General features: G+C 30.2%; 1 protein-coding gene across 2 annotated transcripts in view; it reads left to right on the top strand.

The window, feature by feature from the left end:
• The window catches only part of LOC127699954 (putative nuclease HARBI1), a 44,288-nt gene that overhangs the window by 3,334 nt on the left and 17,495 nt on the right, over window positions 1-23,459 (top strand). The window contains exons 1-3 of one of the 2 annotated variants that reach the window (XM_052203329.1): window positions 385-531; window positions 2,799-3,056; window positions 9,659-9,926. The gene's annotated coding sequence lies outside the window, so the exon portion shown is untranslated. Of the gene's footprint in view, window positions 1-384; window positions 532-2,798; window positions 3,057-9,658; window positions 9,927-23,459 lie in introns of those variants that run through there. The other variant, XM_052203330.1, reaches the window with a different exon arrangement.

Genomic DNA, 23,459 nt, shown 5'->3' on the forward strand with positions numbered 1-23,459 from the left:
AAATATAGCATAATTTATGTTCCAAAGTTCATAATAACCAATTTTATCATTTATGCAACGGAAATAAAAATCACATCAAAGGATTTTGAAATAAGAGGTATAACTTAAACTTACATTTTCAAAATGTTAATCAATAGCCAATTTAAAATATTTAAAAAAACTACCATTGATTTTAACAATACCAGAGTAAGGAGAGTAGAAACAAGTTTTGGAAAATCAATTTATGTTATTTGATAGAACATATAGAATTGCCTATGTAAACTTAGATGAGAAAGAGTGATCATTTTTTAATGTATTTCATTGAATTTATTTCATAAACGTAATATCAATAACCGTGTTGTTTGTATCGTTTGATGACAGACTCCACTTAGTGAAACTAAGGAAGCAAATAGCAGTTTATAATATATAAAACGGACTAATGACAATATCATACCTATTTATTTGTAACACGGTTGTAAAATGTTTTAACATGAAATTTTCTAAATGGAACAAAATATACGTGTATCAAAGGAATTAACATTCTTGAAAAAGGTAAACTTTCGTTCCATTTTTTATCAATCTAATTCCTTCACCCAATTTAGATACACACTTTTTATATTTTCTGACTATTCATTCTAGTTCACGATATATAGGACTTTTTTGTCTAAAAACCTATAGTTTTGGAATTGACATAAAAGTAATGTAAAAAATCAGTATAATATAAACTTTAGCTGAAATAGTTTTGGCGGAGGCACCAAAGAGGAGACTGCTAGCTAACATTTGAAAAATTAAAAAGATAAATTTCAGTGAAACCGTTTTAAAAATTGCCTTCCGTTCCGACACAACTCGTTTATAATTAGTTTCAGCTATTTTACAGTAAATTTATGCGTAGAACTCAAAGTCTTGGTACGGAGAGATTATTTTATTATTATGTCTTAAAACAGATATAACTTTATATTATGGCCATATTTAGTCATTTTATGTCATGCTAAAAATATTCATATGACAACATATAATCTTATTCGGTGATGCCTTCATTATTGTAATTTGTTTCTTGAACCGCGTTTAAAGAGCGATAACTCAAATCTTAACATGCAAGACTTATCATTGCATATCGTCTGGAGATCTACAAGTAAGGACTTTTAAATCACTTTTAGTGAAATGTGTAGTTTTAAGGTAAAAGAAATAGATACACCTATACTAATTAATATGGCATTAAGTCGTGTATCAAACAAAGGAAAGTATGGAAATAAATATTTCGATTAAACTACAGCTAATAATTTGGTGTTGCATTTAAACATATTCTTACATACTCTTTGATTGTCAATTAAATATAAAATATTTGTTGATCAAACTAAAATTTTATTTTCTAAAATATTATAAATTTTGAATAGTGCCGGCGGTAAGCGTAAACTCATTTCACCAGTTAAAACAGTGTTCCACCGACAACTATTTTTTCTCCTCACAAAGATTGATAATGTTATAATACCTAAAAAAGGAGTTACCAAAGGACATTGATAAATAAGTTCGAATAAAAGCAAGTAGATGAAACAAAACAAACAGTCTCTAAAACATATTTAAATGATACAATTTTTTTTTATTAGTTGTTATTGGCTTTGAACTAGATGTCAGTAACTGTCAGTACTGTCAGATTTGTACTTGGTGTCTTTTTTGTTGTTAGGGATGAGGGATGGATAAATACCCTGCCACGTCCGGTCTGTGTATTTGTTTGATGTTTTTCTGCTGTGTATCGATCTGATGAATTAAGCCTTTTTCAACTGATTTGTAGATTTTGTTCTTATGTTATGCTGTTACATCACTGTCCCAGGTTAGGAGAGGGTTGAACGCTCACAAACATTTAGCCCCGCCACATTCTTTATGTGCCTGTCCAATGTCAGGAGCCTGTAGTTCAGTGGTTGTCGTTAGTTCATGTCTGTCATATTTGTTTTTCGTAAATTGTTTTGTTATAAATTAGGCCGTTAGTTTTCTCAATTGAATTGTTTCTTATTTTTTATGCCGGGGCCTTTTATAGCCTACTTTACGGTATGAGTTTGTCTCATTGTTTAAGGCCGTACGGTTGCCAATGATTGCTTACATCCACTTCATTTGAAATTGGGTGTTGGTTGTCATATTGGCAATCATACCAGATCTCCTTATTTTTATATTAAAGCTCGTATTAAACAACTATGTTGTAAAAGGTTTTCCAAAGGGTATCTGTTATGCCTTGTTTTTGTCCTCTTAATGTCAGTTTCCTGATTTTTAAAATTAGCATAACTGGTTGGGTTACTACTACTTGTTATCATATACAGAAAGAAGACTATTCAAATAACAGCCGTCATTACTAAAGTTAGTGTTTCTATCATTGCCGCTGATATTCATGTGAGAGGTTCTTTTGATTTGTACATTTTACAATATAAGTTAAATATAACGTTTCAAATTTTACTAAACGTACTATATTATCACTGAACTAGTATATATATGATGTTGTTTTACTATTGTTTAAAATCTATGCTCTATTTCCCTGAGAAATTGAAATATTCATTTACTGAAAATGTTATATGCCTAACTTTTCCTAGTTATAAAATCTTTAAAAAAAATATTTAAGCATCGGTCACATAATATTAATGTTTCATTTTTATGTACAATCCTACAATTCATATTTCAGTCGAATCAAACAGGAGATGAAAAATAAAAAATAAACTACAGAATATATTTTTTTTCAGGGTGGACATATCTTCTTATAGATTATGTGGCATTTTTACATATTGCTTTAACCTTTTAGTAACAATTCCTAATCATTTCTTACTTTTTCTTTGTAGAAAAAAATGACAAAGTAAATTTGCAGTCATGGCGAATTCACACCGAAAGTTCCGGGGAATATCATTTTCAAATTCATAGTGTGTTTTAACACCTCATTATAATCACAAAGGATATATTAAATCAGTGAGGATGGAGTTAAGATAACTTAATGACAGCTTTTATATTAGCTTTGACTTACCATTTTGCTAGAAAAGAACGTTGAAGGATGTTCTAATAACCAGCAAGAAAGGCGTTTTCCCAAAATGGCTGAAGAAATAGTACGTATTTATTAAGTATTAATTTAATCAACCTTTTAAAGTTTTACTTTGTTAGTGTTGTTTGTATTTCAATACTATACATGAAACCATTATCAATACTTCCAAACTTGAACCGGTTATCAAATTTACCTCATCATTCCAGTTGGACTATTTTCAAGTTCAATAATCTGCATTAAAAGTAAAATTTTACCGCTTTTTTCATATTTAAGACAAAGGATAAATGAGTCCAATACTGTGGATTCATCATTATTTGTGGGATACAAATTTTCGTGGATTTTCGTGGATTTCGTGGTTGCAAGTGAACGAAGTTTGTTTGCAGACATTTGTAAAATCACAAATTGAATTAGCCACAGTATTTACAAAAGCAATATGACTTCCAAACGGCAAAAAAAGGTGGACTCAATTTCTTATAAATAATGATAATTACACACCCAACAAGGATTATAATGATATTTTGAATAGCTGTTTTTTTTCCCAAATTAACAATTGTCATAAAAAAGAACTTTACAGTACATCATACATATTTACCCTCATTGTAATTTCCAGCCGTCTCATCTGATAAATTGTAAAATATCTATACATAATTTAGGTGTTCAGCCTTAAGCATAATTAGTCTCAGTTGCCTTCTTTATACGGTTACAGATCACGATATGTTCTTTACTAAGGGGACATTTGTTGCCCACATCACATTATCAAATGTTAATTATCTTGAAAAAAAAAAACTCCTGATATCCCCACTTTACACTATATTTATATTTTATAACAACACCGTTATACCCATGACGGTGTCACTGGTGGAGCAGCATCTACACATTATTCCGGAGCACCTGAGATTACACTAAGTTGGTGATGGGGTTTGTCTTGTTCGGTCTTTAGATTTCTATTTAGTGTTTTGTGCAATTGTTTGTCTTTCGTCTTCATCCGTTTTTTTTTGCAATGACGTTGTCAGTCTCTCTTCAAATTATGAGCTTTGAATGTCCCCTTTGTATCGTCGCATCGTTTTTTTTTTGCACACAAACAATACCTATCCAGTAACCTAACCCTCAACCAGATATATTCTAAACTCCAAAGTCATGACCTGTCACGTGCAAAACTAATTGCATTCAGCAGTACGTAGGATTTGACGTTCACGGACCTAACCACTCCTCCTAGCATAGTTTGTTCAGCAGTTAAGATTCCAACCCATGAACTGTTTATTTTCTGTATTTGTATATGCAGTGAAAAAACCTTTTCAGAACTAGAATGGGTTTTTTGGGTTTTTTCTTTACTGGACTGACTTCCATAGATGAGGAGAAACAATTGTTAAGACCAGAAAAAGTTCTGATTAGTTGTCTTTGATTTCGCTTAAAACAAAAGTTATATTATATTGTTTCCATCTTTTAATGAACTTGAGCTAGAAATCAATACATCTATTAGAATAAATGGAAATATAGTATAATTTATGTTGTCAAGTTGATCATTACCACTTTTATCACATATGCAACGGACATAAAAATCGTATAAAAAAAAAGTGGAGAATTTACAATGTCGACAAATGATTTTGAAATAAGAGGTGTAACATAAACTTATATTTTCAAAATGTTATTCAATAACCAATGTAAAAACAAAATAAAAAAAATCTACCATTGATTAAACAATACAAGTGTAAGATGAGTAGAAAAACCCAATAAATGTAGTTAAATAACCACATCCATTTTGTTAGAATGTAATATAATAGTTCATTCAAAATTAAAGTTTTAGAATATTAATATATGTTATTTAGTATACTATACTGATGTGCATATGTAAACTTAGATGAGAAAGAGTGATCATTAGTTAAATGTATTGTTTTGTATTTCATAAACCTAATATCCATAACTGTGTTGGTTGTATCATTTGAAAACAAATACCACTTAGGGAAAGTTAGGAATCAAATAGCAGTATATAATATATAAAAATTGACCAATGACAATATTATACCTTTTTATTTGTAACACGATTGTAAAATGCTTTTACATGAAATTCTCTAAATTGAACAAAATATACGTGTATCTATGGAAATAACATTCTTGAAAAAGGTAAATTTTTGTTCCATTTTCTATCCATCTATTTCCTTCACCCAATTAAGATACACACTTTTTATATCTTCTGGTTATTCGTTCTAGTTCACGATATATAGGACTTGTTTTTCTGAAAAACCTATAGTTTTGGAATTGACATAAAAAGTAAATATGAAAAATCAGTATAATATACACTTTAGCTGAAATAGTTAGGTGGAGGCAACCGATAGGAGGCTGTTATCATTTGAATAATTTAAAGGTAAATTTCGGTGAAATCTTTTTTATTATGGCCTTCCATTCCGACACACCTACAGTTATCATTATGTGCTGCTTTTTTACAATTACTTTATGTGTAGGACCCAAAGTCTTGTTACGGAGAGATTATATTTTCATTATTTCTTAATACAGATATAAATTTATATCATGGCCATATTCAGTCATTTTATGTCATGCCCAAAACATTCATATGACAACGTATCATTTTATTAGGTGATGCCTTCATTAGTTTTTTCTTTAACCGCGTTTAAAGAGCGATAACTCAAATCTTTATAAATAAGAAGATGTGGTATGAGTGCAAATGAGACAACTCTCCATCCAATTCACAATGTATAAAAAGATAACATATATAGGTCAAACTACAGCCTTCAACACGGAGCATTGGCTCACACCGAACAGCAAGCTATAAAGGACCCCAAAATGACTAGTGTAAAACAATTCAAACAGGAAAACCAACGGTCTAATCTATATAAAAAACGAGAAACGAGAAACACCTATGATTGTTTTATCATTATTTCTTTATACAGATCTAACTTTATATTATAGCCATATTTACTCATTTTATGTCATGCTAAACACATTCATATGGCAATTTATAATTTTATTCGGTGATACCTTCATTATTGTAACTTTTTTCTTTAACCCCGTTTAAAGAGCGATAACTCAAATCTTAAAATGCAAGACTAACCGTAACATATCGTCTAGAAAGGTGAACAAGTAAGGACTTTTAAATCACTTTTAGTTAAATGTCTTTAGTTAACTGAAAATATAGCATAATTTATGTTCCAAAGTTCATAATAACCAATTTTATCATTTATGCAACGGAAATAAAAATCACATCAAAGGATTTTGAAATAAGAGGTATAACTTAAACTTACATTTTCAAAATGTTAATCAATAGCCAATTTAAAATATTTAAAAAAACTACCATTGATTTTAACAATACCAGAGTAAGGAGAGTAGAAACAAGTTTTGGAAAATCAATTTATGTTATTTGATAGAACATATAGAATTGCCTATGTAAACTTAGATGAGAAAGAGTGATCATTTTTTAATGTATTTCATTGAATTTATTTCATAAACGTAATATCAATAACCGTGTTGTTTGTATCGTTTGATGACAGACTCCACTTAGTGAAACTAAGGAAGCAAATAGCAGTTTATAATATATAAAACGGACTAATGACAATATCATACCTATTTATTTGTAACACGGTTGTAAAATGTTTTAACATGAAATTTTCTAAATGGAACAAAATATACGTGTATCAAAGGAATTAACATTCTTGAAAAAGGTAAACTTTCGTTCCATTTTTTATCAATCTAATTCCTTCACCCAATTTAGATACACACTTTTTATATTTTCTGACTATTCATTCTAGTTCACGATATATAGGACTTTTTTGTCTAAAAACCTATAGTTTTGGAATTGACATAAAAGTAATGTAAAAAATCAGTATAATATAAACTTTAGCTGAAATAGTTTTGGCGGAGGCACCAACGAGGAGACTGCTAGCTAACATTTGAAAAATTAAAAAGATAAATTTCAGTGAAACCGTTTTAAAAATGGCCTTCCGTTCCGACACAACTCGTTTATAATTAGTTTCAGCTATTTTACAGTAAATTTATGCGTAGAACTCAAAGTCTTGGTACGGAGAGATTATTTTATTATTATGTCTTAAAACAGATATAACTTTATATTATGGCCATATTTAGTCATTTTATGTCATGCTAAAAATATTCATATGACAACATATAATCTTATTCGGTGATGCCTTCATTATTGTAATTTGTTTCTTGAACCGCGTTTAAAGAGCGATAACTCAAATCTTAACATGCAAGACTTATCATTGCATATCGTCTGGAGATCTACAAGTAAGGACTTTTAAATCACTTTTAGTGAAATGTGTAGTTTTAAGGTAAAAGAAATAGATACACCTATACTAATTAATATGGCATTAAGTCGTGTATCAAACAAAGGAAAGTATGGAAATAAATATTTCGATTAAACTACAGCTAATAATTTGGTGTTGCATTTAAACATATTCTTACATACTCTTTGATTGTCAATTAAATATAAAATATTTGTTGATCAAACTAAAATTTTATTTTCTAAAATATTATAAATTTTGAATAGTGCCGGCGGTAAGCGTAAACTCATTTCACCAGTTAAAACAGTGTTCCACCGACAACTATTTTTTCTCCTCACAAAGATTGATAATGTTATAATACCTAAAAAAGGAGTTACCAAAGGACATTGATAAATAAGTTCGAATAAAAGCAAGTAGATGAAACAAAACAAACAGTCTCTAAAACATATTTAAATGATACAATTTTTTTTTATTAGTTGTTATTGGCTTTGAACTAGATGTCAGTAACTGTCAGTACTGTCAGATTTGTACTTGGTGTCTTTTTTGTTGTTAGGGATGAGGGATGGATAAATACCCTGCCACGTCCGGTCTGTGTATTTGTTTGATGTTTTTCTGCTGTGTATCGATCTGATGAATTAAGCCTTTTTCAACTGATTTGTAGATTTTGTTCTTATGTTATGCTGTTACATCACTGTCCCAGGTTAGGAGAGGGTTGAACGCTCACAAACATTTAGCCCCGCCACATTCTTTATGTGCCTGTCCAATGTCAGGAGCCTGTAGTTCAGTGGTTGTCGTTAGTTCATGTCTGTCATATTTGTTTTTCGTAAATTGTTTTGTTATAAATTAGGCCGTTAGTTTTCTCAATTGAATTGTTTCTTATTTTTTATGCCGGGGCCTTTTATAGCCTACTTTACGGTATGAGTTTGTCTCATTGTTTAAGGCCGTACGGTTGCCAATGATTGCTTACATCCACTTCATTTGAAATTGGGTGTTGGTTGTCATATTGGCAATCATACCAGATCTCCTTATTTTTATATTAAAGCTCGTATTAAACAACTATGTTGTAAAAGGTTTTCCAAAGGGTATCTGTTATGCCTTGTTTTTGTCCTCTTAATGTCAGTTTCCTGATTTTTAAAATTAGCATAACTGGTTGGGTTACTACTACTTGTTATCATATACAGAAAGAAGACTATTCAAATAACAGCCGTCATTACTAAAGTTAGTGTTTCTATCATTGCCGCTGATATTCATGTGAGAGGTTCTTTTGATTTGTACATTTTACAATATAAGTTAAATATAACGTTTCAAATTTTACTAAACGTACTATATTATCACTGAACTAGTATATATATTTGTTTAGGGGCCAGCTGAAGGACGCCTCCGGGTGCGGGAATTTCTCGCTGCATTGAAGACCTGTTGGTGACCTTCTGCTGTTGTCTGTTCTATGGTCGGGTTGTTGTCTCTTTGACACATTCCCCATTTCCATTCTCAATTTTAATAATATCTTCATCATATTTAAAGCGAAATACACATTCAAATGAACTAATATTCCGCTTTTTTAACTGCACATACAAAAGCTTAACCTGTGTAAAATTTGTCAGACATCTGCTTGGGTTTCGGGTCAGTTTGTTAAATGGGTCAATTCCCTAATGCGTATCAAATTGAGGAACACAAAAATTGTGCGTAAACAAAAAATCTCTGTGTAGTGATATTGGACATGTTTCTATTTTTAACAAGTGACTGAGCTTAACCATTTGTGTTGATTTGAAAAGTAGAGGACCATAGAATAAATGTGTAAAAACTATGCAATTATTAAATGTATGCAAAGTATTAAATTTTCAATTTTATTGTGTGAAAAAAGTTTTTTTTTTGTTCCACCAGGAGCCGCATCACGAAAGGATTGTCGGGGTGTGCTAATTTACGGAAAAATGAATCACACTTCGTACCCCGAAAATTTAACCACATATGTGAAAATGTCTCAGCTTCGAAATGAGCCATCATGCATATCCAAGATTACGATATGGACTGTGCTACAGAGGAAAACGTTACCATTACCGCCTATGTAAAATCAATTACGCATATTGCCCCAATTGGGATAATGAAAGCACGTACTTATGAATTAAAGTTGAGGCCAATATACGGTTTTTGATAACGCTATATACTTTTTATGTATGATGATGAAAATGATATATTTTAAAAAATACTACATAAAAACAAAAGATTGAGAAGCGAGAACCCCAAAACAAAACCAGATGTAATCTCAAGTCCTACGAATGGGTAAGAAGATCCTGCTCCACACGTGGCACAAATAAAATGAGAATACTACAAATATCTATTTTGGTCAGTACATAAGGAAAAACTCAGAGAACATATTCAATTCCAGTTTTTAATATTATTTTGTATCTTTACTTTGCAGATACGATATATTCATCAATGGATTTATTATCTTTGGACATTTATTCTAACAGCAAACACGCTTATCTATGGAATATATCCTGACTATTTGTTGAATATTTGTTGACAATCTGTTTGGAACAATTCTTAATTATCGGAATCATCAAACGGTGAACTTGGAATTTTCCTTATTCATTGGAGACACTTGGATTATAAATTAATACTTCTGTCAGAATTGACTGAAAACAACAAATATACAGTATATAGAGTTTTTATAGGCATATCTGACTGTAAGTTGAAATAATTTTGTACTTGCAATATACCTTCCACTTTTTCGTGTGTGTACATTGTTGGTTTCGCTCTTTTATATGCACGTGAAGACTTATTAATTGAGTCATTACAATAATATAAAGGTGTTTTTGCAATATGTAAACATATTACCCGAAATGACGAAAGAGCATTTAGACATTACAAAATACAACACTTGACAAGGTTTTTTTCGCAAGGATCATAGGTCAGGCTCACCGACTCTGCTTGGTAAAAGCACCATGTGTACTTTTGCCGATCATAATACATTTTATTTGTCAATTTGCATATGGTTTTATATCAATCATTTCTTTAGATTGACATACAAGTAATACTTCGATTTTCAGAAAAAATAAGATAAATAAGTAAAATAGGTTAAAAAGGAATTTTAATTACCCTATTTCCTGCAAAAATCAAAATCAAAATACACAAATGGGAAATAAGGCAAATGAGTTGTATCTCATCCCATCATTATAATAAACAAAATGTCTCAGCAAATCAATAATGTGAACTGGACACTGCAAAATGATTTTTCAGAAAACATTGCCAAAACGGTTTATAGTTTGACATATTACATCTAACTTGTTTCTTGTTGAAAACCATATTGTTGTCTTCTGAACGTCCTTTTTGGTTTGATTCTGTCTTTGTTTAATGTCTAAACTATAATCCCACGTCTCCCTTTATTCATATGATTATAACACATACTGTTTGACATTATTTCATTTACGAGGTATATAATCGAGATACGAGGGTCAGAGCTTGCATTGTAAACGATTTATGCAGATGGACTTCCACACAGCACCTTAAAGGATTACAACAACTTATTAAACAAAGAAGTGTCACATTGTTACCTATATATATATATATATATATATATATATATATATAATTTATTATCACATTCATCTTTTAATTTAACATCTGAACTATAGTGTTTTCAATTAAATTCTTTAAGAGAGTGTTTTTATAACTTTAATGGTAAGATGAATGGTTTTACTCTCTGCACTTGAATGAATTGGTATGAAGTCAAAATCTTCAAAGTCGGCTACGGTTTGACCTAATTTAAATACTCGGTGTGGCAGATTGACATCAACATCCCTCGAGGTATTTCTATTTTCCATGTCATCTGATCCTTGTAAATGATGTTTATCCCCTCCGGTTTTGCGTTTGTTTCCTTTGTTACAATGAGCCTGTAAAATAGATGTTTATATAAATTATTGCTGTTATGTTTGGAGAGTTTTGTGGTAGAACCATACCACATATATTCTTAGGTAACAGCAACATAAGAATATAGTTAAGTCATGTTTAATAAAAATGCATTAAGTCTGTACGATTTTCCAATTTAACGTTTTAAAAGCCGGTCATATCTTTGTTCTAGGAACATTATAAACATGTCGTGAACAATGTTTGAAAAATACATTCTTGAATTTTCTTTTTGATTGAAGTATTTGTAAGAGGCGATACAAAATGCTACTATAGAATAAGTATGAAAGTTAGAAAAAATATGAAAACAACACGTTATAAATTTCATTCGTACGAAGCGCTTTCCTGGTGTGAGTGTTATTTGAAAAATAAATGCCAAACCGTCTTTTCCATTCTCAATTTTATTTAATTATGAAATTGTGTTAAAACTAAGGTAATGTCGAAACCTCCTTGCGAAATTGATTAAAGTAATCGTCTTTACTATTTAGGGTCATTTTGTTTTTCAATCAATCTCTGAAAGTACATCCAAACAAGAAGCATGTGCTTCGTTCTGACATTATTCAAATGATATTATCATTTGCTAAATTCCATGTTTTTAAGAAAAATAATATAATATCATTAAAACTAATATTGCAAATTAATGATAGACGATTTTTGCTGTTTTTAGTCACTTAAGGTTTGAAACATACTTGTAGAGAAAACGTAAACAGTTCAAGCAACGTTGGCTGTTCAGAGAATTTTCTCAATATATATTACCTTTAAAATTCTTGTTTTATTCATCCTTGTACTATTTTGATTTAATGCATAAAACCAGTAACGGGAATACCAGATATGAGTGTTAACAACATATCCAAACCAACAACAAACATCCGACTCCTTCGTAACTAAGGAATTACAAATAATAAAATACAACGAAGCTGATCAGAAATATCTTAAAAAAATGTACAAAATACGTTTGTTATTTTTTCTTTTGAATACGAATAGAAAGTCTTAAAACTGAAATGGAAAACATACATATAAAAATAAGAAGATATGGTATGAATGCTAATGAGACAAATCTCCAGAAGGGACAAAATGACACAGAAATTAACAACTATAGGTCACCATACGGCCTTCAACAATGAATAAAACCCATACCACATAGTCAGCTATAAAAAGCCCTGAAATGACAAATATGAAACAATTCAAACGAGAAAACTAACGGCCTGATGTACAAATTAATGAACTTTTTTCAGTTTGTTTTCCTTGACGGTAAACATTTGAAAACAATTAAAGGTCGCATATGATTTGTACAAAATATGAGACAGTTGCTATAGTTGGCAATGCGATTATGCATATGCATAGCTTATCCTACTTTTTAGAACGAAAAACAATATTTTGTCTTCAATGTTACGTTTATTACATAATTATTCGTGGGGTTGTTTTGGGAATATCGTTAAAATAATCGATTCAGGAATTTATATGTTCAACAAAGTACTAATTTGCTATAAGATCATGTGCATTTTCCATGTACACGACGTGTGTATTTGAATAAACCTTCAGTAGTCTACACGTTATAGAAAATATATCAAGTTCAGTTTTATACGAAAATGGAAATGACACTCTTTTTTGGACGTTTTGTCTTAAAAAACAAAATTGTGTACCAATGCTATGCTTAGTTGTCAAATCAAAATATTGTCATGTATGCTTTATTTTAAAAGAATTTATGTAATAATTCATGTAAGACTTTTAACATTTGTCTACATTATATTTTAGTATAACCCAAATAATAAAATTCCTTGGAATGTAGATGAGTTCTTTCACATTTTTACTTCTTTATTTTGAGTTGCTCTACTTTTCAAGTCAATGTGTGTAATTTAAAATCTTAAAAAGATAATAAATGAATTGCCACATTATCTTGCCTTTATTGTTAAAGGAATATCATGTCTTTGCAAGCAGTAGAAAGTTCAAAAAGGTCACATAAAACCCTTCTTGGTGATTTTAATTTTCCATCAGCTTCTTAAAATGGGGTCATCGATTCTTAGTAGGTTTGGTAAAAAAGGTGATTAAAACGACGCCAAAGATTTAATGAAAGTAATATCTTTAACTGGAAAACATGTTTTTACAAAAGGGAGACAAATATCTTCAATAACATTTGTAAAGGCATTCATTTTGAAATATCAAAATTTAATTCAGATCCACCACACGGAAATTGTACACCACATCGAACTTTCTATTGAATCATAACACGAAGCGTAAAGATCACACACTTGTTTTACTGCTCGGTCAAGGTTTAGTGATTCATTTTAAGAATCAATTATAGTAATTATTTTTTATTTTTTTATGTTAATATTTCTTGCTAGAACAAATATAACCAGAGAAAGCCCTACTTAAGGCATGTATAATAGTGTCCTTTTCAGCAAGTGTCGCTATATTTCTTTACATGACGCGCCCTTATTTAAGATGTAATTAGACAAATTGCATTAATTGGAAACAAGTTGATATGAAAATCTTACCATTTTAGAAGATGTCTGGTACCTTTTCACTTAAACATGGAATACAAGTCCAGTTATGCTCCGAGAAATGTGATTATTTTTAGAATATTGTAATGACTTATATCTAGGTCAACATATTTCACGAGTGTAGTTGGTTTGACTTGTTTAAATATTTTTAGCGTACTCAAAGTAGGAAACAATCAATGATCATGTTTATAAGCATTCATTTGAGATAAGTTGATATGAGTACTTTACCATTTTAGAAGTCTTCTAGTCCTATTTCTTCGTAAACATGGGATAAGCGTAGAGAATGGATATGACAAGTAATGCTAAGAGTGATGTGTGACTATTTTTAGAATAACTTACACATAGGTTAACACAAGCCAGGAGTGCAGTTACATGATTGGCCAGTTAAAAATATCTTTTTATCGTACCAAAAACAGTAAAACAATCAATGATTATGCTCATGTTGATGCTTCCTTAGCAATGTTAAAACTTTATCAGATATCAATTTAAATATATCATATTATACAAACAATAACTGAATTCTTAATGCAACTGTGTCTGAGATACGGAAAAATAGGGATTCTTCGCAACATTCAAATTTGCCTTAATTAAACAGGTACCTGGTTTTTTTCCAGATACTTGCATCAATGTTTTGACTTAACGTTACTAGATCATGCTTTTATTTTGTGTATATGTTGTTTCCTGTAATTGAACAAGGTTATTATTATTGTCAAATAATCAAAATGGTATTAATGTATGATAACCACATTTGAAATGATAAAAAAATGAATCTAATTTCCAAAACCATATATAATTGACATATATGAGAAATTTGCAACCTTTACATGACTGTTTAGATACATGAGACAATGTGCTACAAATTTATTTTTCAGATTTATTGAAATAACTACTTTTTACTATGTTAAATCACATTCCTTTGATAATGATCAAAGAGCAAATTATATTTTTGGCAGTTTCATATGAAAATGCATCATTTATAATATTCCTTTACCTTAAGGTGTGTATATAGTATGTAAAGTCTGTTGTCATTTACAAACACTTTACAATTGGTACATTACCCACTATCAATTGAATAATAAGTTCAAAAACTTTAGTATCAATACCACTGTTTTGAATTAAGTTAATAATACATTAATAATACGAAACATATTGAACAAATGTGTTGAAAATGTTTCTGTTAACGTAGACAGTGAAACAATTGTTTGTCAAATGAAGTTTAACAACACTAGGGATTACCATAGCAAATGGAAAAAACAACCCCGACGAATAGCTAAATTTTAACCCACAAAATACGTCACAGAAATCTTTGGACACAGCATAAAAAACTTCAGGCCACATAAGATGTTACGGATGGGTCAGCAGTTCCTGATTGCCTTGAATAAAGTATTTTGAGAAGAAGGGTTTTTTCAAAGATTTCTTATCCAGACTCAAACATGTTTATCGTTTATTGTGATTTTAGCCTATTTTAATCGATCAGTATCATGTTTTAAGACATCAAAATTAAGAGATAAGTTTTATGCATATGAAATCAAGATACTTTGTCCATAAAAGACTATAACCCAAAATGTTATAACCAAAATATATGAATTTGTTTCTTTCATTCGAACCACTAGTAAAAAGCTTTTGAATCGTGAACACTGAATTAAAAATTTTGATAAGTATTCATCGTTGTTAATTGCATACTTCTTGACACTTCACTTGTATTCAGGCTTATTAAGAGCCAATCCGCCAGAAAACCATGCAATATTCAGAAAATCGTCCAAATCGACAATCACAACTTGACAAATTTTTATACATCATCTTAATCCTTAACATAAAATAAAAGAATTTGACCACTTAATTTTTCCCAGAATCGTATCTATTTTTAGTAACAGCCTCATTTGCATAATTCTGTAAATTCATAATGAAACCTAGGAAAAATCAAACTTTTTTATGCCTTTTAAGAATGACCCAGAAGCATATTAAATGGGGTAGTTGAGTTTTTAGAGTAATGTCAGCTGAAACTCATCCATTTTACTATGTTATGATCAATACAAATGAAAATTTAAACGATTTGGCACATTGCCAGGAGCAGGGACACAAAGGCGAGGTTTTTCATACATGAATTTACGTGGTTTTCATTCGCTTCTATCTTGCAAGACCCATTCCGGATTTGTTTGCAACTTATATCGGTTTTAACTATGGGGTATGTTTTATATCAAAACAAAATATTAAGCTTGGCAAATGACTATTATATGTTAATCTATGCCTTGGAAGAATGGTGATTTTAGTCCCAAATTGACACATTTTGATTTTGATTTTAATTAAATTCTAAACACAATTGGTACTAAAATGGCTCATAAAATCATTCTAACAAGTAAAATCAATTTGTCTGAAAAATGAAATAAGACGTATTTGTATTGCAAGTCCAAAAATCAATAAATTGTCTGAAACCAGGGAGTCCATCTTTTATGCTCTTCCATTGACTTATCTCCCTTGGGTAAGATCTCAAACATGTCAGCTCCCAGTGATGGTTTGGCAGACAAATGTTTACAGTGAAGTTTGTGACTTTAATAATCTAGGATGAGCATGTGGGCTATCCCAGCCTTATACATTTACATATTACAAACTACTTAAGATATCTGAATGCACTAAAGACCAAAATAGCATTTCCAAAAAAAATAATTACTGCAAAGAAATTTGACAATCATGACAATAATTTAGTGAATAAACATGATAAATATTGATTGGAAAAATAAGTCCATGAACAGCAAAAAGTGTTTTTAGATTTCAACGAGCAAAACAAAAGTATTCTAAATCATTCTTCGTAAAAAAAAAAAGTGAGGAAGTGGAACCACCTTGCTCGCACCAAAATTGAGATTGAGAGTGTCAAAACTGCTCTGGCGCACCATCAATAAATCAACAACACTCTCTCTACCGTGGTATTGAAACCAGCATTGGTAACCAAACATATTCATACAGATGCAGACTACCATTCATCTACATTTAGGAAGTCTGAATAATACTGAAAATTATATGGTGTAGAATTTCCAACAGGACTCCTTATTTTATATAAGACAAGGAGTGGTTTATTTTCCCATGGTTGTTACATCATCTTGTCTTTGAATATGCTCAAAGTACAGGGACTTTTATGGAATTCATTGACATGATAGTCAAGCAAGATGTCAACATCTCGTCCAACCCTCTTCCAGCAAAGCCAAAGCTGACCAAGGATCTTCACCCTTTCAAAACAGGCTGTATACAGGACGAGTTATTCCAGTAGGAACAGGTACAAATCTTACAATCAATTTTCATTTGTTCCATATAGTCAATCTGAAATTAGGGGACCAACAATTGATACATTAGCTAGATTAAAAAAAGGGGGGTGGGTGTTGAAGGGGCATGTGAATATTCTTTTACACCTGACCTGTTTCTAAGACATCTTATTTATTTCCTATGGCAAAGTGCAAGCAAATAATATATATCCGTACATACATTGTTCTGTCTTGGGACCATTTGATTAAAAAAGCAAGAGGGAGGGTTAGAATGGTCAAAATATTTATGTCCTTGTCAGTTTAGGACAGAATTTTAATTTTCAAGCTATTAACCAGGGTACAATATATATTTATTTTCTGCTTTAAAAAATCAATTTATAGACCAGAATCATGATAATAATCAAAATTTTTTTCAACATATTCAACGTTTAGCAGGTCAGGTTTTTATTCTCTTCCCCTAAGTTATATTTTCAGTTCTTACTGGAAGTTGTTCAGCTCTTTGTCTACTAAAAAAACTTTTATCTCGTGGAAAAGCCACCTACAAATACATGTTTTACATACAACATACTGTACATGTAACACTAGACAACTTTATCCAGAGAATAATATTTTTTTAATGAACTAATAGGCCATGGAGACTAAAAAAATCAAAAGCATTGCAAACTTTTGTAAAGTTCAATTTTAGGACCCTACATGTACATGTATGTAGATTACCTATAGAGCCCTTTTTAAAAGAAAAAACATACATTTAAACTACATGCACAGTGATGCTACACTACCCTACATTTCCTGTCTGATATATTTTATTTCATGTAAAACAAAATTGAAGAATTATTTTATAGTTTAACACTTTTTATTTGTAGGGCTATATATATGCAAGCAATATTAATGCTCAATTAAGATGAATTTTTGTAAAAGTGACAATAGCCAGGTCAAACTAAATACATGTATAGAAGAAGATATTGGTAAGTTATTATTAACTTATATATTAATTTAACTGTTTGTATAACATGGTAATCATACAAAGTATATGTAATCACTTATATAATAACATAATTATACAATTACATGTTATACATTTGTACATCAGTTTTATTAAACAGGTCTTTGTTAACTTGGTTTTCCCATTGAAAAATCACTTTGCTAATTTTAATTTGTAGTACTATATTGGGCGGCTCCTATAGTTTCCATTCAATAACTAACAATGACTAATGAACTGTTCATACATTCCATTTCAATTATTTTATTTATTAATACATATTACTTTTACTGTTAAGTCTGTTTTTTGTGATATCCATTTTACGTGACTCTGTATTTATGTATCCCGTCATACTTTGGACAACAAAATTATTTTATGTCTACCTGTGCGAATTTCAAACGCGCGATTTTACGCCAGTACTTAAAACCTTCATCCTTTATGGGTAGATTTTACATAGATACATAAAATCGTATAATATAAGCAAAATGAGGATGTTAAACTTGATGTATGCCTTTTTGTGCTTCTTCGTTACATTTGTTTGTTTTTATAGTGATTAAGATGATAACACAATGTTGACTGCTGTACCCCTATTTTTGACAATTTTACCTATTGTGTCTGTTTGTTTTGTTCACACATCGTTGTCAATATAATGGAATTTGATGTGACTGTCATACAAGTGAGAGGTTTATTATCTAGCTATAAAACCAGGTTCAATCCACCATTTTCTACATAAGAAAATGCCTGTACCAAGTCAGGAATATGACAGTTGTTATCCATTCGTTTGATGTGTTTGAACTTTTGATTTTGCCATTTGATTGGGGACTTTCCTTTTTGAATTTTCCTAGGAGTTCAGTATTTTTGTGATTTTACTTTTTCAAATATAAAAGGGGGAGATTTTTATTGGTACTTTTGAAGATATTTCACCTGTTCGATTAATTGATTGGTTGTTGGTAATGCTAATGTCCAATGGCAAATAGTTCATGCATGTTTAGGACAAGAACAAATTAAAATAAATACATTATTTGGGTTCTTAATATGCTAAATCTAACAATGTATTTAAATAATTTAAGATGTTGCAATTGGGCCCCATTTTAAATTGGTTCACATTGATTTCAAAATGGTCCAAATTTTTTTTTCTTATTTCTACACAACTTGAATTCTTGAGGTTCTTTTGATATACAAAATGCAAATGTTTTATACATGTTTTGTATTTAGATTTTTAATTTTGGTCCGGTTTTCAAATTTGTCCACATTTTAAAGTCCAAAGGGTCGTCCAAATTTTAACTTAGTTTAATTTTAACAAATTACAATGAATTAAGGTTTTGAATGATAAATAGAAATAATCAAATATCCTGAATATAAATATGTACTTAGATTTATGATTTTGGTCCCAGTTTTCAAGTTGGTTCAAATGGGGTCCATAATTTAACTGTGTTTGATTTCAACAATAATTTTAAAGATGCTGATTCAGCCTGAATCTAACCTGTATTTAGTTTTTGGGCCCTATTATGAAATTGGTTTATATTGAGGTCCAAAGGGTCCAAAATTAAACTAAATTTTAAATCTTAATTTGATCTTGGGGTTCTCTGATATGCTGAATCTATTAAACTTTATCTTTATACCATATTTATTCTGTGTTAAAAACCTATTCTTTGTCAAATATTTAATCCCATTACAAATTTAGAGCTGTTATAGCTTGAATGTTCTGTCCAACCTTGCATTTTTTCTTCATCTTCCACAAAATTTGTCCTTTTCTGAGATAACTGGTGTTATCTTTTTAAATGAAACTTTAGTGAAAAGAAAAGCACAATATGTGGATGATTATCTGATGTCAAACATTTTCAAGATGGCCACCAAGGATGGCACAAATTTCAACACTGGTTAATTTAATGAAAATTGTTAATTAGGGATAGTCGTGGTAGTTTGACTTGCTAAACAAAGTAAGGTGTTTTTTCTTCCAAAATGGCAAACATTTTCAAGATGGCCTTATATGAAAATTGACATTAAGGAATTATAGCACTTTTGACATGCCAACAAAACAATGAAATTTTTTTTTAAAGATGGACACAGCAAATAAAGGGTAAAATTTTCAATTTTGTTGAGTTTGATTTTAAAGAATATTGATATTTAGCTGTACTTTGACACAGAGAACAGATATAAAGATGGCCACCATTTCAAAGATTGTCACTAAAAGCGGTCAAATTATCACCATTGTCTGTTTTCAATGTAAAATTATATTGAGAGGTAATTTGACATGCCAAACCAAATGGAGGCAATTTTTATTGTTGTAAAGATGTTAAGGGCTATTTGGACATGCTTAAAAGCAGTGGATAATAACTATTCTGCAACAATGATTTGGCTTTAGTTGGGAGAATTTTGTAACTGCATCCACTTACAGTAAAAGTCAATTTTATTTCCTGTCAGTGGTATATATGAAATTAAAAAAAAAATGTGGTATGATTGCCAATGAGAACAAATGACATAGAAGTAAAGCTATAGGTCTTCATACACCATATGGCCTTCAACAATGAGCGAGACCTATACAGCATATATATTCAGCCATAAAAGGCCCCAAAATAAGAAAATGAAAAAATATGAAAACTAACAGCCTGATTTATGTATGTATGTTTTGTGGTTTTCAGATCTAGACTCGCAGCTAACCTTTCTGTCAGTGTCAACAACAACTGAAATTTCACAGCAGTCAACATCAGATTGGGAGACTGATAAAGCTTCTAACAGAAACAATTTCAACCAACCAAACAAGCAACAGAAACTTTCCAACTTTAAAACATCAGTTAAATCTTCCATGGGATGATGTCTCAAAAAATAACAGTTCATCATTTATGGAGATTTTAATGTTATGGTTTTTCTTTTACAAGAAAGTTAATGTACACTTGTTTTATAGTAAAACCTATAGCCGTTCAAGTATAAAAAAACACATTCAACTTTATTGAAATTTGAAGATTCATATGACTTATTTTAATTCTGTTATCTCCGAGGATGTGATGTAGAGCATTATAGGTACAGTAATCTTAACATCTATCCAATTTCATTCAAAATTCTTTATAAATTTTGCACTGGTATATATAGACTAAGTAATTTGTTTTTCGTCTAGTTATGGGATTTTTTTTTAGAAGCATTTATGATTTTCATGTTTGTATTGACCACATTGCAGCAACATAGATATAGGTACCTGGCAAATCTTGCCTTGTTAGCATACAAGGCTCAAAGGGTCATAAAAAAAATTCCATCACTAAGTGTCTGTTAAAATCATCTGTTTACAGTTTTCACCTTTAAACCATCATCTTAGTAACTTTAGAAGAAGTGTCATACATATATATATGTATACAAAATTTAAAAACTTTTCAATATATATATATATATATATATATATATTGATAAAAACTATCAACATGACAAGATCTAAATACCCAAAATTTTTCTGAAAAATTGGACATCACATCTATGAGCTATTGTCCCTAAAATGTGTAAATTTACAAATTTTCACAGTATGTTATAAGAATAAATTGCAAAAGTGGTCAGAAGAAACTTTTTTTTTACAGTCTGAACTTATTCTGAATTGTTTAACTTCTAATTTAAATTGATTGCGTTTGAAATATGTGTTTTTTATCGTTTTAGGTGCACAATTTGTCAATACGATCTATTTCGGCTCCTGGGAGCCTCTAAATTTATAATGAATAATTTATATTTATTTATGATTATTTTCTTAATGTATTAAATGAAACATTAATTATTCTTTTCCATTTGTTGTTATACTTATTTATAAGTCCAGATCCTGTCATATGTCAGTAGTTACAAATTAGACGGCAAAATTGAGAAAATTTGAATATGCAGGTTACCCCATTTTGTTGTGGCATTTACCAGACACCAACATCATTTGCCGAGCTTGATATTTTTTTTGATTGGGTATATATAGTTATACTTTGCAAGTAGATATGTTGTTTTACAATAATAAACGGGTCTTGGAGTATTTTGGCTCTGAAAGATGACCAAAATCAGCCATTTTGGACATGTAGCTAAATAAGACATATTGAAACAGTTAGATTATACATACACTTAATAGACAGCATTGTTAATTCTATGCATTCTTACACTTAAAGTGATGTATTACTAGGAACAACTATCAAAAAAATATAAATGTTACCATATTATTTTATTTAAACCAGCGAAATATGCCAAAAAAGGCTTATTTTTGCTGTTTTCGAGCAATTTCATCTGTTAAAACATGGCGCTCAAAAAATATCCAGATCGGTTCAATATTTTCCAAAACAAATTTGTGTGGTTTTTTACATTACTAAGGTGCACCAATATGCCAAATATGAACTCATTTGGAAAAAGTGACATTCGGACGGTTTTGCATGGTTTTCTGGCAGATTGGCTCTTAAGAATACTGATAGCTTTACCAGTGCCAATGTTACTGCACAAAATACACATTTCGATAATCAATGTCTTTTCCGTGATGCTCGAAAAAAAAATTCTAGCATTAATTGCTACCTCTTTATACTTAAACAATCACAAAAGTGATATTTTCAGAAATTTCTGTATTTGAAATATAGTTATTAAGATATAGAAAATGCTGACATTTAGAAAAATAATTAATTATAAATTATCTGTTTTTTTTATTGTTAAAAGTTTGGTCATGGTTTTTTTTTCTAAAATGCAATAGTACTTTAATAATAAGAACAAACTTCGTTAATTCATCATTAGTGATTGATTGATTTATCATTATCAATATTTGGACCATCATGACTATTTGTCTCTTCGTTTAGGGTAAAACGGCACTTTAAGTGGTCTTTGTTTATCATGGGGACACTTCTAGTATTGGCAGAGAAAGTTTGGGTTCCGGTTGGGAACCACTGTCTTTCGGAAGGAAAATGGACAAACCTTGTCAACTCAGATAAAAGTAATACAAACATGCATCACCATGAGCAGAGTTTGAACTCACAACAAATTTCAATTCAATTACCTATTGACAATCTCTACAAAATAAGCAATTTTGCGAAAGCAATAGATTTTTTTCCATTTGACTATCACATTTATCCTATCTATTCAGTATACATGGTAGTTCTATATGATGATATAAATCTGTCTTTATTACAGAGACAATCTTTTTAACCAACCATAAATAAACTACGTTTACATGATTTAGACATTCTTATGTCCATACACTCAAATTAATTCTGTTTTTAATGTAGACAAACGTTTCATATCTTATACCAAATATTCTAGTTGTTCCAAATTGCCCTAATCAAGCTTTGACATCGCACCACTTTCTTATCAACGACGAAGGCAAACAAAGAAAGTCATAAACCTTTTTTTATCAAACCAGAAAAAAATTTCGTTTTTAAAGTTATTCTTTTGTGTTTTGTTTGAGTAGCGCATCAAAATCCTTTGGCCAGATTGAATATATTACTCTATATTTAAAGTAATTAGATTAAACAAATTATAGATGAAAGTAATTAATATTATGTATATGACATCATTCTGTGTCATCTTAAAAAATACTAACTGTTTTAGTTACCTGATTTTCTGTACCAAAGTAAAATAAAAAAGTAGCGG

The sequence above is a fragment of the Mytilus californianus genome, unplaced genomic scaffold (assembly GCF_021869535.1).
Source record: "Mytilus californianus isolate M0D057914Y unplaced genomic scaffold, xbMytCali1.0.p SCAF_45, whole genome shotgun sequence".
NCBI classification, from domain to species: domain Eukaryota; kingdom Metazoa; phylum Mollusca; class Bivalvia; order Mytilida; family Mytilidae; genus Mytilus; species Mytilus californianus.